The sequence below is a fragment of the Heptranchias perlo genome, chromosome 34 (genome assembly GCF_035084215.1).
Source record: "Heptranchias perlo isolate sHepPer1 chromosome 34, sHepPer1.hap1, whole genome shotgun sequence".
NCBI lineage: Eukaryota > Metazoa > Chordata > Chondrichthyes > Hexanchiformes > Hexanchidae > Heptranchias > Heptranchias perlo.
In genome coordinates this window covers 5,069,784-5,086,990 of record NC_090358.1, presented here as the reverse complement: position 1 = coordinate 5,086,990, position 17,207 = coordinate 5,069,784, and positions in this window count along the sequence as shown.

Genomic DNA, 17,207 nt, shown 5'->3' with positions numbered 1-17,207 from the left:
TAAATTTAAATGTGAGATAGATAGCTTTTTGGCAACCAAAGGTATTAAGGGATATGGGCCAAAGGCAGGTATATGGAGCTAGATCACAGATCAGCCATGCTCTTATCAAATGGCGGAGCAGGCACGAGGGGCTGAATGGCCTACTCCTGTTCCTATGTTCCTATGACCAGATGTCAAAAGCTTTCCTGATTCAGCCTCACTATTCTTTTGGTTTTAAACAATGCAAGGAGCAAACTTTCATATCTGGGATATGATTGGAAGAAAGCTGACCGAAGCGGCCAAGGTTTCTGCTTTCCATCTGTGGGACCGTGGTGTCCACCAACACCTCGATATTAAAATTCTCAACTATTACGGAGGTGGTAATAGGCGGCCTTGGTGATGGAGAGGATATGGGGTTGGAAGCTCAGCGAGTTAGGATACAGGCAGCAGAGTATCAACCAGCGGATGAATGAACAATTAATCTGTTTCTGGTGGAAAGTTGACCAGGTGACCAGGTAAACACCAACGTTTCTTTGAATAGTGTCATGTGACCTTTATTGTCTTGTCCGTCCGACTAACATTGTCATTAGTGATAGCGAGTCCTCCATTCTATGAAGCTAGAATCTCAGGTGAGTTAAAGCACAGACATAGTTAGTCTGCAGTGGAAACTCTGGACTTTCCCCTCTGACGAGTCCCTGACACATCCCATACTTTAACGGTAAATGTTCAGACGCCTGTGGTGCCTTAGTTGTTGCATGTAGACAACATAACATGATGTAAATCACAGAGAAACAGTCACAAAATAAATGTTTTTAGTTAATGTAGTTTATTAAATTTTTCAACGTGAAAAATGAAACAATTTCTGAGAAAACATACATTTTAGGAAGTCTTGGGTCCATGTCATAAACTGCAGTACAAATATCATCAGCTTGTACTTCAATATGGTGAAGCAATAGGGGTCCCTCTCTATGGGGAGGGGGGTGCATTCTAAATTCTGATTTATCATCTGTTGGAAGCTATTAGTGAGAGCGTTGTCTTTAATCATCTGCTACCAATCATTATGGTTTGACATTGATATCATTTATTTTCCATTCCTCTGTCCAATTTTCTCCCTACCTTCCCTAAGATGGTAAGTCACACTAGAATACGGTTACATGGGCAACACCAGTCTTCCAGAACTTTCCCTAAGTGGCTATTCTTTATGTGTGAGCCAAGACAGTCAATGCCAGCAAGTCACTTGACCAGGAGGAGGGCAACACAGCTGGACCTGATCCTGGCCACACCATAAGTCCACACATGTTCACTCAAGATTCAGCAAGGGTAACCATCAGAAGCAGGAACCCAGCTGGGGTTGGGTTGCTGAGGGATTGGCAGTCTTCCAGTACGTCATCCGGGTGGCCATTTTACGTGTGAGTGGCCGTGGGATCTTCTACGTCCACCTGAGAGGGCAGACGGGGCCTCGGTTCAATGTCTCATCCGAAAGACGGCACCTCCGACAGTGCAGCACTCCCTCAGTACTGCACTGGAGGTGTCGGCCTAGATTATGTGCTCGAGTCCCCGTAACGGGATTTTAACCCACGACCATCTGACGCGAGAGAGCTGCCCACTGAACCACAGCTGATACTGTGATGAAATAAATCAAAAAAAGGTGGTTAGATGAAGCCAAATTTGGGCTTTAACAGTCTGGAGATTACAGGAGGAATGAAAGACTGGGGAAGATCAGGCAGCCAGCACTGGCAGAAGCACAGTGGTTGACGTTTATATGATTTGATGTTACAGTAACTCTATGGAGTGCCAGTAAATCAGTAGGTTAAGGGTTAACACATTTGATTACTACAAATCTCTCTGCAGTGATTACAAAAGCTAACATTACACTGTAGCGCTGCCAAAATGTAATTAATTTATTGGCAGTTTTTGTAACGGAGCCTAATAATGATTAATCTAGGAGAAAGATGCAAAATGACTGCTGGGAATAATGAGAAAATAATGATCTAAATACATTGCAAAGCAATGTGCTAGAGATCAAACGCAAAAATTACATTGTTTGGTCTCACAGAAAATATACAGTATTAATTAGTGGATATTTATTTACAAGCAAAAGTGGAAGTGGGTGAAAATCACTTAAACACCTGAAGGAAAAACAGGGTTGCCAACCCTCCAGGATTGGCCTGGAGTCTCCAGGAATTAAGGATTAATCTCCAGGACACTGCTGGGAGCAAAAACCCAGGAGAAAAATCATAGAGGCCATAAAAAAATTGTGTTTTTAAAAAAAATTTTCTTGGAATACTTTTGTTTATTAGTTATAAAAATCAGAGAGGGGGGGGGGGAAAGAAAGGCTTTTTGACTGACAGTCAAGAATCATTCAATCAGGTAATGAAGAGTCTTGTTCACTTACCGATTGGCCGTGGGAAGGCGGGGCACCGCGAGGATTGACATGCTGGGTGACCAATGGCGGGAGTGTGGGGGATGGAACGGTGGGAGGCAGGAGGTCATGCGATGACACCTCCAGGAATACGTCCAACCAGAGTTGGCAACCCTACCTTGTGGTGAGTTGTGAATGGGCTTTTTACATTACTGAAATCCAGCTGCTGCTAAACACATGATTCTTCCACTGTGAGCCTCGTACTTACAATGGGTGCCTAGAATGAAGAGTGTCATAAGTGTAGATAGTTATTTAATTCCTTCTCAGGATGTGGGTGTTGCTGGCACGGCCGGCATTTATTGCCCATCCCTAGTTGCCGTGTACAACTGAATGCCTTGCTCGTCATTTCAGAGAGCAATTAAGAGTCAACCACATTAGTGTGGGACTGGAGTCACATATAGACCAGGCTGGGTAAGGACAGCAGGTTTCCTACATCACAACAGTGACTACACTTCAAAAGTACTTCGTTGGCTGTAAAGCGCTTTGGGATGTCCTACGGACGTGAAAGGCGCTGTAGAAATGCAAGTCTTTCTTTCTCTAAATGACATTTGAGAGTCAGCTTGGTTTTTACAACAATTCGACGGCTTCCTGGTCACTTTGACCAGCTTTTTTATTTCCAGATTTCACCCAGATGAACTGAGTCGAGGTTGCCCAAACTGATTGCACGCAGGACCTTTACAGCTACAGGAGGCTTTCACCCATAAGTTCAGGTTGGATTTGAACCCGGATCCCAGATGTAAAAGATCATCACCTTACCCACTGCATCAGCCAATGTTGCATGAGCATACGTTTAAGGATGCAGCACCAATATTGGGCAATTCAACATTGACGACATGGGAACCTCTTAAAATGCTGACAGGCACCTTCAGCGCGTTATATCGTTCTATCAGGTTGCAGAGAGGGGCCTCTTGGCCCCAGTATCACTTAGAAGATAAGTACAGTCTGTCATTCCCTTGAGACCTATTGCAGGAACACCCTTCTCACAGCAGTCATTGGCTGTGTGGCAGAACATGCTTTAGTAATTATTGTCGACATGTATTTTATATCTTTAAGCTGACAATGTCGTCCCCATGGCTTACATTGATGTCGCGTTGCCATGGTAACAAATTTATTGATATTACTAAACATGTTACATTTTAGATGCTAATAATGACATCATTTGAAAAAGAAAACTTTCTAAAACATAAACTGGATCGCAATCTATGTAAAAACAAAAGGGTCACAATAACTTGCAATGTTTTTTATTTATCTTTGGCTGCCTCCCAGTACCTGACCATATTAACCATTCGTCAAGACTGGTCCTTGCACAGTCAGCTAGTCAGCTATAAAGGGTCCTGCACGGCCCAGCTTCTTCTCTCTCAATGTCCACACACAAACGAGCGTTTTCCAACAGCTTTCCTGCCCTGTGTGTGGCTCGGTACCACACTCCATAGTGCATTCATTTACGGGTTAAAGCCGTGTCACATAGGGCAGCAGGCAAGGGCAGTTGGAGACAAACATCGATTCGGGACACATCTCTTGCAAGAGATGTCATCGGATCGTTGGCCCCTGTTAAAAGAAGGGCATCTGGAACTGTCCACGCGGTATCAGTGATCTGCCAGAGAATGTGCATTCGTGTGACGAGTGCAGCCTTCCTCTGATACTTGTCAAACGCATACATCTCCGGACTGAGCAACATTCAATAACCTTGCCTGAAAGGTCAGTTATTATTTGGTTCAAAACAAAGGAATGCATTCATTCAAGGCATTTGGTATTTCAGAATAAATCCCAGCCTACATCGCCGGTGGTAAATGTTTGAAATTCCATCAAGAAATGGGATCCCTTATTGAAAATCATACCTTTTTATATATAGTGGATCTCCCATAGCATTGCGCAGTTATATTAGCAAAATTTCTGTTATGCCCCCTATTCTCAATGGACTGTTCCACTGTTGTGCCATTGGCTGAATCTTAATTGTAGCCTCGTTCTTTTTCTTTGACTTTTGTGAGGGATGTTAGTTTTGGCAAATGGAACTTCTCCCATTTCACTCCATCCAATGTCCGAGTCAAGCATTCCCACATCAGGTACAGCGCACCTCATTTTCAAATCCCTCCATGGCCTCACCCCTCCCTATCTCTGTAACCTCCTCCAGCCCTAAAACCCTCCGAGATCTCTGCACTCCTCCAATTCTGGCCTCTTGTGCATTCCCGACTTCCTTCGCTCCGCCATTGGCGGCCGTGCTTTCAGCTGCCTAGGCCCTAATCTCTGGAATTCCCTCCCTAAACCTCTCCGCCTCTCTCCCTCTCTCTCCTCCTTTAAGATGCTCCCTAAAGCTACCTCTTTGACCAAGCTTTTGGTCACCTGTCCTAATATCGCCTTATGTGGCTCGGTGTCAAATTTTGTTTGATAACATTCCTGTGAAGCACCTTGGGACGTTTTACTACATTAAAGGTGCTATATAAATGCAAGTTGTTGTTGTAGATGCAGAATAAAGCTCTCTGTACAGTCTCCGATCAAACCCTCCTACTTCAGGTACAGCATGGGTTAGATATAGAGTTTAGACTGGAAACCATTCACCTGTGAGGGACATTCCCAGCTGAGACCAGTCATCTTCTCATCATCTCTCCTTTCCAGTGAGTCACTAGATGTTATCACTTAGAGCCAGTCTTCGCTCTTTGCCGCCTTGGCCATTTCCCTCAGGGGTTCTCGGGGAGTTGATCATCCACTGGAGGGAAATCCCTGACCATTTCCCTGGGCTGGCCTGGCGTTCACCCTCCCCCTCCCCCTCCGAGGACTCCCCGGGCCCCTTCTTAGCCCTCCTCTGGCGGGAGGCCCCAGGCTTCCCTGTCCCTCCTCCGTCTTGGCTTCCATTAATGATCAGGAGCAGGAACTTTGGCTGATTTCCCCCCTCCCAACCAGGGTCATTGAGAAAAATGGAGGTGTCTCTCCCTATCCCCACACTGGCTGAGATCAGCCAAACAAGCACAGGCCAGCAATAAGGAAGAAAGAAAGAACTTGCATTTATATAGCGCCTTTCTCAACCTCAGGGCGTCCCAAAGCGCTTTACAGCCGATTAAATACTTTTTGAAGTGTGGTCACTGTTGTAATGTAGGAAACGTGGCAGCCAATTTGCGCACAGCAAGATCCCACAAACAGCAATGCGATAATGATCAGATAATCTGTTTTAGTGATGTTGATTGAGGGGTAAATATTGGCCAGGATAAAATCTAGACCCTATTTCCTATTTGGGTTAGGGCTACCCTGGGCATATCTGTTACCCAATAGACTATTGAGGAGTGGGGGTGCGTTCTATCCCACTACTCATCTGCAGGTTTTGACCATAAATGGGTCACGCTCTTGCAGCCGCAAAATATCAGAACACGGGAAAAGGTTACTGTCCCGCTCGTTGGCTGCCTTTGATGCATTTCCTACATTACGACAGTGACTACACTTCAAAAAGTACTTCATCGGTCGTAAAGCGCTTTGGGGCGTCCTGAGGTCGTGAAAGTCACTATATAAATGCAGAGTCTTTCTTTTTGTTGTCAAAAGAAAAAGAAAACAGAGAAATACTGAATTTCTGGGGCACTTGTCATGAAATTATTTGTTTTGTTTGTCAGAGTTTCGCTAGGCTGACAACAGAACATTAAATTCTGATCGTCTGCGATCGCAGCTCACCCACTAATTCTGTTAAATGATGTTGTCGACTTTTGTGCCCCGCGAATATTTCAGACTTTTTGCCAAACCCATCAGTAAAGGACTGATTTAAGACATATGTAAAAGTGTGCACGAGAACAAGGTTGATTTATTGGTCTTGAGCTGATATTTACCTCGACTCTGCTATCAATTAAAAGTTTTTATTTGTTGATAGCCCAGTCCAGGCCTCCCGACGCTGATACCACGCGAACAAAAGGGTTTAAAATACAACTGGGCCCCTCAGACGGCACAGGAGGCAAACAAAATTGGCTAGTTTGGATCTGGTCTGTGCTGCGTTCGTTGATCTGGGCTAAGTGTTGACAGAGGTGGCTGCTGCAAATCTCAGTGCACATGGGTTAGGAATGGGAAAAATGACTTCAAATGTTTGAAAATTTTTTTTTAAAAAGAGGCCCCGATTTTAACTCCCCCCTTGCCTGGCGGAAACCAGGCGAGGGATGGGGAGGTCGGGGGGGGTGACAGTTAAAACGAGGGCAGTCACGCTGATCCTGCTGCCTTCCCGCTGTGTCCCGATGTTAACCCATTCTTTTGAGCGGGCGAGTGAGACACTCGCAGGAAGGCAGCGGGATCCTTCTTTAAATATGCAGATCGGGTCGTGGTTTGGTGGGGGGAAGCGGGCTGCCATGACGGATTTGCCATCGGGCCAGACCCGCCAGGAGGGGGAAGCGGCCCAGACAGGCGTGCTGCTTCCGGCCTCACGAAGAAGCCTTGGGGCCTCCCTCGCCCCCTTCTCCCTTCCCGCCCACAACCTCCGATCGCCTCCGGAGCCGTCCCCTTCACCTCCCCCTCAACTGACTGACGGGGACTGTTCCCGCAGGTCCCTGGCTGCGGCCTCCTGGCGCCCAGTTCCCCCTCCCGCCCCTCTGGCCAGGTAGTGGATCTGTCTGGGATCGGGCGGGACTCCAGTAAAATTCATGGAAATGGCCTCCAGGTCTCCGGACTCCCCTGCCCGTTTTGGGGGCTCGCGCGCACTGTACCCCCGTTAAAATTGGGGTCAGAGTTTTTGCTTTGTTATAATTTTCTGATAACAATGTAGAGGTGAGTTCAGCTAATTGTAAAAAGCCATTCAGTGCTTCAGGGAGGGTGTGACTTCCCCACGACAGCCTTTACAACAGCTAATCACAAGAGCTAAATTCAGGAGAACAAGACTGCAGGAAATTAAACTAAGGATGCCATCTTTTTTCACATTTGTCCTGTTTGCCTTATATAAGCTGGAAACAAATCTCTGCAATATTATCGTCCGAGTTTAATGCAGTCGTATCAAATCCTGTTCCCATTAGAATAGCAAAGATTAAAGGATAAAAGACTTAAAAAGAAGGAACTTGCATTTATATAGCGCCTTTCACGGCCTCAGGACGTCCCGAGGCGCTTTACAGCCAATGAAGTACTTTTGAAGTGTAGTCACTGTTGAAATGTAGGAAAAGCATCAGCCAATTTGCGCACAGCAAGATCCCACACACAGCAATATGATAATGACCAGATCATGTTTTAGTGATGTTAGTTGGGGGATAAATATTGGCCAGGACACCGGGGAGAACTTCCCCTGCTCTTCTTTGAAATAGTGCTGTGGGACCTTTTACTTCCAACTGAGAGAGCAGGTAGAGCCTCGGTTCAACGTCTCGTCTGAAAGACGGCACCTCCGACAATGCAGCACTCCCTCAGTACTGCACTGGGAGTTTCAACCTGGATTTTGCACTCAAATCCTTGGAGTGGGACTTGAGCCCACAATCTTTTGACCCTGAGGCAAGAGTGCTACCCACTGAGACAAGGCTGACATCGTATTACTTGATAGAGGTGTCTAAAATTATGAAGGGAATGGGCCGCCTGTCTCCATGTTGTAATTTCTATGTAATTCTATGAAAATAATCCCTTTCTCTTGTTTTAGCAGCGGCGTTAACCTATTTATTTTAATGAGCGAAAGCCTCCGTTAAAAACAATGGATGTGGGTATTTGATATGAACGCATTAAAGGGCCAATTCTCCAAGTGTGCAGGGACGGCCATGTCCTGTTACGCACGACTCAGTGAGCAAGGCCTCTCCAGTGGCTGGGCGATGTCGGAGAATGGGGCCCCTAAGTTTTTGCACGGTAACCTCACACCGCTTAACGTCTGGGGTTTACTCTCGCACGTAGAGACACCATGAACATTTGAAGGAGAAGTCTTCATTTCAGTTGCGAGTTAATGAGCTGGTGCAGCCGCAAACTTCATCCCAGCGACACCGTGTCCGGGAGTGTGTCCCGATCTCCTGGATGGGCAGGACCCGTGTGTTTGTTTCACTTCAAATTTTTTATTGTTCCCGGCTAGCGCTTGATTCAGTTAGGAAGAGAGAGCGAGAGAGTAAAAAGGAGGGGAGAAACCCCACAGGCAAAGCAGCCGGTTATAAACAGATTATCTGTTTGTGGGATCTTGCTGTGCGCAAATTGGCTGCCACATTTCCTACATTACAACAGTGACTAGGCTTCAAAAGTACTTCATTGGTTGCAAAGCGCTTTGGGACATCCTGAGGTCATGAAGGGCTCTATATAAATGCAACTTCCTTCTTTCTTACTAAACCAGGACTGCACACTTCTAATAAGTGACAGACCACATACCAGCCGTATTCCAGGGAAACAGTCATTCCATCTCCAGCACGCTGATTAGGAGGGCAGGCCTGGAAAGAACTACAGTTCAAGATTTATACATGAGGTAAAAGCTAAAGTTTAACTATTTATGGGCACGGTCTTTGTGTGGTTCTGTCGGGGGTCTTTTTTTTGCATTATTTACTTTTTTCATCTCCTGGCGTTGATTCATGGTGGAATTCAGCTTTGCAGACTTAACTCTTCCCCCTCCCCCAGCACCTCACCCAAATGGCCATTCTTCATGGGTGAACCCGGCAGGCTATTTGGCTGTGCAAGGCATCACAAACAAGCCAATTCCTGTTTTCCTCCCAGGTCCACCGTCCGACAGGGGTCACTGGTCGGAGCAGGATTCCTGGCCGATTATTTTGCATGGTAGTATTACATAGAATTTACAGCACAGAAACAGGCCATTCGGCCCAACAGGTCTGTGCCGGTGTTTATGCTCCACACCAGCCTCCAACCACCTTACTTCATCTCACCCCATCAGCATATCCTTCTATTCCTTTCTCCCTCATGTACTCATCCAATGTACCCCTAAATGCATCTATGTTATTCACCTCAACCACTCCATGTGGTAGCAAGTTCCACATTCTCACCACTCTCTGGGTGAAGTATTTGTTCCTCTCTCTAGGCCAGAGGATACAAGAACCACAATTGCCCCAGTTGAGATCAGGTAACGCAGGAAACCAAACCTGTGATATTCTAGTCTGTATCACATACTGAGCAACTAGGGGAGGGAAGATTTGTTTTTTGGTTTTTCTCAGTGTAAACCATTTTTTAATACAAAACTATTTCCTACCTCTTCCATTAAAGGGTCTCTCCTTGTGCCATGTACCATCTGCGGCTGAAAGGATGAGTGGACATCCCATGTTCAGACTTATGACATTGCCGCTCTGAACTCCGCCCACTAAGAGGTGGTTAACGAGATCTTGGCCCCAAAAATCTCCCGCCTTGTTGGTGGGCTCCCACCATAGGATCTCAGTTGCTTCTCAGCCTTGTGTCGATGTGTCTGCAAGGGGCTTGTGAGGACGGAAACTCTGCCTTGCCCTACGGGGCTATCAATGTAAGGGTGGCGGGGCCAGAGTTAGAAGCTCCTGCTTCTATCGGTCTCAGTTGTGTTGGAGTGTCAGCCGTGGCTCAGTGTTATCGCTTTCGCCTTTGAGTTAGACGGTTGTAGGTTCAAAGTCCCACTCTACAGACATGAGCACAAAATCCAGTGCAGTACTGAGGGAGAGCTTCAGTGTCGGAGGTGCTGCCTTTTGAATGTGACATTAAACTGAGGCCCTGTCTGCCCTCTTAGGTGGAAGTAAAAGTTCTCATGGTGCTATTTGAAGATGAGCAGGGGGGGGGTTTCTCCCTGGTGTCCCTCAACCAACATCACTTAAAGAACAGATTATCTGGTCATTTATCTCATTGCTGTTTGTGGGATCTTGCTGTGTGTAAATTGGCTGCCGCATTTCCTACATTACAACAATAACTACGCTTCAAAAAGTACTTCATTGCCTGTGAAACGCTGTAAGACATCCTGAGGTCGTGAAAGTTCTATAGAAATGCAAGTTCTTTCTTCTTTCAGTCGGCAGCTGGCGTTCGATTGGTGCACCAATGCCACAGATTCATCCCCACACTGGCCCCGCTCCCTAACCTTGCAAACTTCCGATGGCACTTTTGACAATGTAGCACCCCCTCAGTAATGCACTGGAGAGTTAGCCTGGAAATGTGCCAAAGTGGGGCCTGAACCCAACAGCCTTCTGACTTAGTGAGAGTGCGGTAAACTGAGGAGAGACAGACAGACAGAGAGGCAGAGCGCAAGCGGCTGTGGTTAATGCAGGGGCCCAGTGTGGGAAGGATTAGGGCCTCACTTGTGTGGAATAAATTTTAAGGAACAATTTTCCTTAAAATAATTGTTTCCTTTTTTGCTTACAACAAACATCTTTGTTGAAAGAAACCACATCTGTAATTCCATCACAATATCACATCTGGCTCCCTTTATCTTTTTTTTGTTTGAATTTTTGTTATAAAAGACAAGTACTCAAAGGCAGAGTATTTAAGACTAAGAAAAAGGGGACAAAGGTCACAGTACCCTCCCCCACCCGCGCCCCCCTTGGGGGAGGCTGGTGTAAGTACAGATGTGTTGGGATGTATCAAGTTAGTCAGCTTGGCTCAACAAATGACTAATCATCATTGATCTTTCTTCCCCCAATTTTTCCTCCCTCCTTTCCTGAAGGTGCTGGAATATGGTTGCTTGGTTATTAGGGTTGTCCTCGAGTCTCCAAGAATTGAAGATTAATCTCCAGGTCACTGATGTGAGCAAAACCCAGGAGAACAATCATTGGGGCACTAAACAAAATTGTGTTTTTTTTTCATTTTCTTTGAACACTTTCATTTATTAATTATAAAAAGTATTGGGGATGGGGAGAAAAGGCTGCTTTAATAACAAGTTAAAATTAATCCAATTGGGTAACAAAGAGTCTGTGCCCTTTCCAATTGGCTGTGGGAAGGCAGTGGCCTGCAGGATGGACCAATGGCGGGAGGTCATGTGATGAAACCTCCAGGAATAAACCCAACCAGAGTTGGCAACCCTATCGGGTTTTGGCCATTCTGCCCATTCCTGTGCTGGTTTCACCTCGTGCCAAAGTAATCCCTGCCAGTGCAAACCTATTGGTGTGTTATTGGCCTGACCAATTTTCTCCTTGGGCTGTTTCCTCTGGCTGGAAAGTCTAGAACTAGGGGTCATAGTCTCAAGAATAAGGTGTCGGCCATTTAGGACTGAGATGTGGAAAAATGTCTTCACTCAGAGGGTTGTGAATCTTCGGAATTCTCCACACCAGAGGGCTGTGGATGCTCAGTCATTGAGTATATTCAGAACTGAGATCGATAGATTTTTGGACTCTAGGGGAATCAAAGGGTATGAGGATACGGCGGGAAAGTGGAGTTGAGGTAGAAGATCATCCATGATCTTATTGCATGGCGGAGCAGGCTCGAGGGGCCATATGACCTACTCCTGCTCCTATTTCTTATGTTCTTTTCTCTCCCTCCTCCTCCTGAAGACGTAGTCCTCTAATGTCCCCAATACCTTCCTGCATATTTCAATAGCTTCATAATGAAACTTTTTCTTTTTTCCTGATTTTCACCCATCCTCTCTTGAAGGCAGTAAAGACTCTTGTTGATGTACAGTTGCTCAGGCACTGTTTGCCGCCTTGAAGCTTGCCCGAGCAGCCATTTCTCGTGTATGAGCCCACACGATGAGTGCCTGCAGGCTACTCAACCAACATCACTGAAAAAAACAGATTTAAGGGACTGGGAGCTGTGGCATTCTTGCTTCTGAGTCCCAAGGTCATGGGTACAAGCCCTGTTCCAGATACTTGAGCATAAAGTCTGGACTGACACTCTTACTGCAGTACTGAGGGGAGTGCTGCACTGTCAGAGGTGCTGTCCTGAGTTAAAATTGAGGCTCTTGTAAATCTTTTCTGTACTTTCCCCAGTATTTCAATATCCTTTCTGTGGTATGGAGACCAGAACTGCATCTGTACTCCAAGTGTGGTCTAACCAAGGTTCTATATAAACGTAACATTACCTCCCTGCTTTTTGCATTCTATTCCTCCAGAAATGAACCCCAGTACTTTGCACCCTTTGAAGGTCTCAACAACTTGTGTTGCTTCTTTTAGTGGATCCAAGAGCCTGCAGACTGCAGAAGGAAGGGGAGCTAAGGAGTTAGGGTTGACAACTCTGGTTGGACGTATTCGTGGAGGTTTCATCACATGACCTCCTGCCGCCAACCGCCCTGCCCCCACACTCCCACCATTGGCCGCCCGACACATCAATCCTCATAGCATCATGGCCAATAGGAAAACAAACAGACTCTTTATTACCTGATTGGACGATTCTTGACTCTCTGTCAAACAGCCTATTTTCCCCAATCTCCAATATTTTCGTAACTAATAAATAAAAGAGTTCAAAGAAAATGGAAAAAAAACATGTTTTTTAATGCCCCGATGATTTTTCTCTCTGGGTTTTTTGCTGCAGCAGTGTCCTGGAGATAAGTCTTCAAATTTCGGGAGACTCCAGGTCTATAAGGAGTTCTACACTTGCTTCTGTATGTGCCTCCTTCCTCTCTCCACACAATGTTGTTATTTGGATGGCTTATCTATTATCAACCTTTGCAGAGCCAACGCTAAACTTTTTTATTTCGAAACAGTCTAAGTTCAACATCAAAGGGCCGTAGATTTGAATGGTGACCCATTGTTTCATGATGATTACTGAGCTTTATATTAACGATGATGACAAAACATACCTTTGACTGGCAATTAATTGTCAATCAATTATAGGTTAAAATTTTACATATGCTTAGACCTGATTCTCACTCGCAGCAAGTCTGGGTGGGAGATGGGGCTACAACATTGTATCCCCCCTTTTCTATGACCCACCCGCCCTGTGGGTACCCAATGGGAGCTTGGGGTCACAAATCACCCCTTTTATGCAATGCAGGACTGAGGGAGTGCTGCACTGTCGGAGGTACCCTCTTTGGATGAGATGTTAAGTCAAGGCCCTGTCTGTCCTCTCAGGATGTAAAAGATCCCATGGTACTATTCAGAGAACAGCAGGAGTTCTCCCCGGTGTTTTGGTCAACATTTATCCCTCAACCAACACCACTAAACGAGATTAACTGATCATTTATCTCATTTGCTGTTTGTGGGACCTTGTTGTGTGTAAAAATGACTGCTGCATTTGCATACATGCAACAATGATTGAATGCCAAACCTAATTGATTGGTCTCTGCCCTCCTCCAATTCTGGCCTCTTGCGCATCCCCGATTTTCTTCGCTCCGCCATTGGCGGCCGTGCCTTCAGCTGCCTAGGCCCTAAGCTCTGGAATTCCCTCCCTAAATCACTCCACCTCTTTACCTCTCTCTCCTCCTTTAAGATGTCCCTTAAAACCTACCTCTTTCACCTGTGCTGATATCTCCTTATGTGGGTCGGTATCAAATTTTGCCTGATAACAATCCTGTGAAGCGACTTGGGACGTTTTACTACTTTAAAGGCACTCTATAAATGCAAGTTATTGTTGTTGTTGAAGTGGCTTGGAATATCCAGAGGACATGATACGACATTATGTAAATTCAGGCTCTTTCTTTGAACCGTTAGTTACACAGAAATTCACATCACAGGAGTTGCACTCACACTGTTGTCGACACTCTGTTTCAACTCTGCCAACTCCGATTTTAAAAAAAAATTCTTTATGATTTTGAGACGCCGCAATGAATAATTTATTTAGGAGCGTGTTTGGACGGGCGAGATAGGATTGGCAAAATACTTGACCTTTGCTCTCACTATTTATGATGACCTATGAACTCCTTGATGTGTTGCTGCCTCGTAACCCACTCCTAGATGTTTATAGCGTTCTATATAATACACTGAGTGTATGGTACTTCAGACTGAAAATGATAGTTCGGTAAAATGCACATTCATAACTCACATTGTGCACTATTATCCTGCAACTTTCCACCACCTGTATCGTGCAGCCATTTTCCACTTGCCCTTCTGATATCATAAGGCCTCCGTTGATTAGCAGTAGTTCAGAGGTCAAACATAGAGACTAAAGGGAAATAATTACTTCAGTGCAATACCGAGGGAGTGCTGCACTGTCGGAGGTGCCGTCTTTTGGATGAAACGTTAAAGTGAGGCCCCGCCTGCCCTCTCAGGTGGACGTAAAAGATCACGTGGCACTATTTTGAAGAAGAGCAGGGGAGTTCTCCCCCGGTGTCCTGGCCAATATCCTCTGATAGCTACCGCTCCCCCGGGTAAGGAAAAACCTGCCAGGGTTCCCATCCCTGATAATCATACACTGGCCGTTGCAGGAAGTGTGGACGTCAGGTGAGGAGAGCGATGGCTGCCTTGGTCGAATAGCCCGCCGGCACTCACCGCCAAGGCTCACACGTGGCCAATGGCGACTTGGGCGAGGGAGCAGACTTTGAACGTGTGACCGTTCCCCTGTGTGAGGGGGGAGGTGGGAGAGGTCAACACTTTCTGGAGACAAGAGGACGAAACCAGAGAGAGAGAGAGAAAAATAAACTAGATACTAAGTGAAAAAATAAGCTCAATTAAAATCTAAACAAATAGATCTCAGTGGCAGTTCAAAAAAATATATCAGGCAAATTGTTTGCAATTTGTTTTATTATAAAAATAATATGAATGTTTGGAATCCCTAAATTTAAAGAGCGAGTCTTCTAGACTGAGCGCAAACTAAATGGGGTCATTTTGAATGAATTAAGTGTTGTGAATGGGAAACACTATATCACAAGAGTCCACTAGATGGCAGGGGTTATTGAGGAATGTCCTATTCTCTGGGCATTCAAGAAGTGTTTTGAACAGAGGGCTAGGCCTAACATTGCCTGGGAATGGAATGTTTCCACTGTGTATTTAATGACTCCACTCTGTTGGCAAAGCTTGCAACACTAACATTGCTTAATCAATGTACCTTAAATTGCAGCTTCTCAAACACTACGCTGAGGCCACACCAAGTGACATTTGCTTTCATCAGAAACATTACCACAAATGAGCTCTTTCACACAGCTCAAACGTGCTGAGTTAAGAGGGCAAGTCACCTCACGCTGTAGGCTCAGGCCTACCACGGAGCAGGCCTCTGTGATCTTTAGCAGTTACCAGGAAGTGGGGGGGGGGGGGGCGACTTCGTCCTTGTCTGGGGCCCAGCCAGACCCCGGGGTCAAGGTCCGAATGGTCCGTGCTTCACCCCACTCTTGTACTTTAATTTCCCCCTCAAACTTCTGGCGGCAAGTTGGCTTTATGGAATGAAAGTGCGTTTCGAGAGATTGGATGAGGCATTGGTCGATGCGGTACTGAGCCATATAGCCCAGAAGGTCCCAGGTTTAATCTTTGTTCTCTGGTCTCAGTCAGCGTGGCAAGAGACAGAAAGAATGAACTTGGATTTTGTAACACCTTGAGACATCCTCAGGACTTCTCAAATCACGTCAGAGACAATGAATTACTTTTGAAGTGCAACCATGGTTGTTATGTAGGCAAACATGTCATCCAATTTTGCACACAGCAAGATCCCACCAACAGTAACTGAATGAGAAGATAATCTGCTTTTGGTGATGCTGCTCGAGGGAAGAATATTGGCCAGGACACCAGGTGAACTCCCTGCTCTTCTTCAAATAATGCTAAAGGATCTTTAACATCCACCTGAACAGTCCAATGGGCCCTTGCTTTAATGTCTCATCTAAAAGATGGCATTTCCTACAACACAGCCCTCCGTCATTACATAGAATTACATCGAGTTTACAGCACAGAAACAGGCCATTCGGCCCAGCTGGTCTATGGCGGTGATTGTGCTCCACATGAGCCTCCTCCCACCCCTTCTTCATCTCACCCTATCAGCATATCCTTCTATTCCTTTCTCCCTCATGTGTTTATCCAGCTTCCCCTTAAATGCATCTATGCTATTTGCCTCAACTACTCCTTGTGGGAGCGAGTTCCACATTCTCACCACTCTCTGGGTAAAGAAGTTTCTCCTGAATTCCTTATTGGATTTATTAGTGACTATCTTATATTTATGACCCCTAAGTCTCAGCCTAGGTCACGTGCTGATGTCACAGAGTCGAGCTTGAATCTACAACCTTCTGACTCAGAGGTGAACTGTAGGGCCTTGAGCTTTTTCCCTTTCTCATCCTGTGGGGAAATGCTGAATCGCGCTCCGCATAATAGATACCAGAGGCTTGCTGTATAGGGAACCATTTCGTTGCTCAGCATCTTGGAGCGTTCCTAAAAATGGCCCAAGATCAGGGCACTGCTAGAGACTGACGGCTTTCAATAAAATGTTAGTGACCAGGATTGCATGGATCTGACAGCAGTTTAGAGTCTGCAGTGCAGGCTGAGAAGCTGGAAGAGGCATGACTGATGTACTGCAACACTATCATTGGCAGGAAGGTGTAATTACAATGTGACGTTTACATAGGGGTTTTCCATTATAAATGTGGACATAATTTATAATGGAAAATGGTGGTGGGGGAGGGGGTAAATGTTTTCAGTGGTGTGGTACTGAGGTATAAGACAAGAACGCCAAGTTCAATCAGTGGTTTGTCCGTTAGTTGAATGCTACGGTTGACTTCAGTATTCCTGGCCTAGGGGAGGAAAAAAAATCAGCCAAAGTTCTCGATCCTGTTTGCTATCCATTGGTTTGTTCCAGAAGGAAAAGAATTGAAAAGCAGAGAAGTTATGTTAAACTTGTATAGAACCTTGGTTAGACCACACTTGGAGGACTGTGCATAGTTCTGGTCCCCATATTATAAAAAGGATATAGATGCATTGGAAAGGGTGCAAAAAAGATTTACAAGGATGATACCAGAACTGAAAGGATATACTTAGCAGGAAAGGCTGTACAGGCTGGCTCACTTTTGTTTAGAAGGCTGAAGGGTGACCTGATAAGGGTTTTTAAGATTATGAACGGGTTAGAGACATAGAATAAATGTTTCCATTTGTGGGGG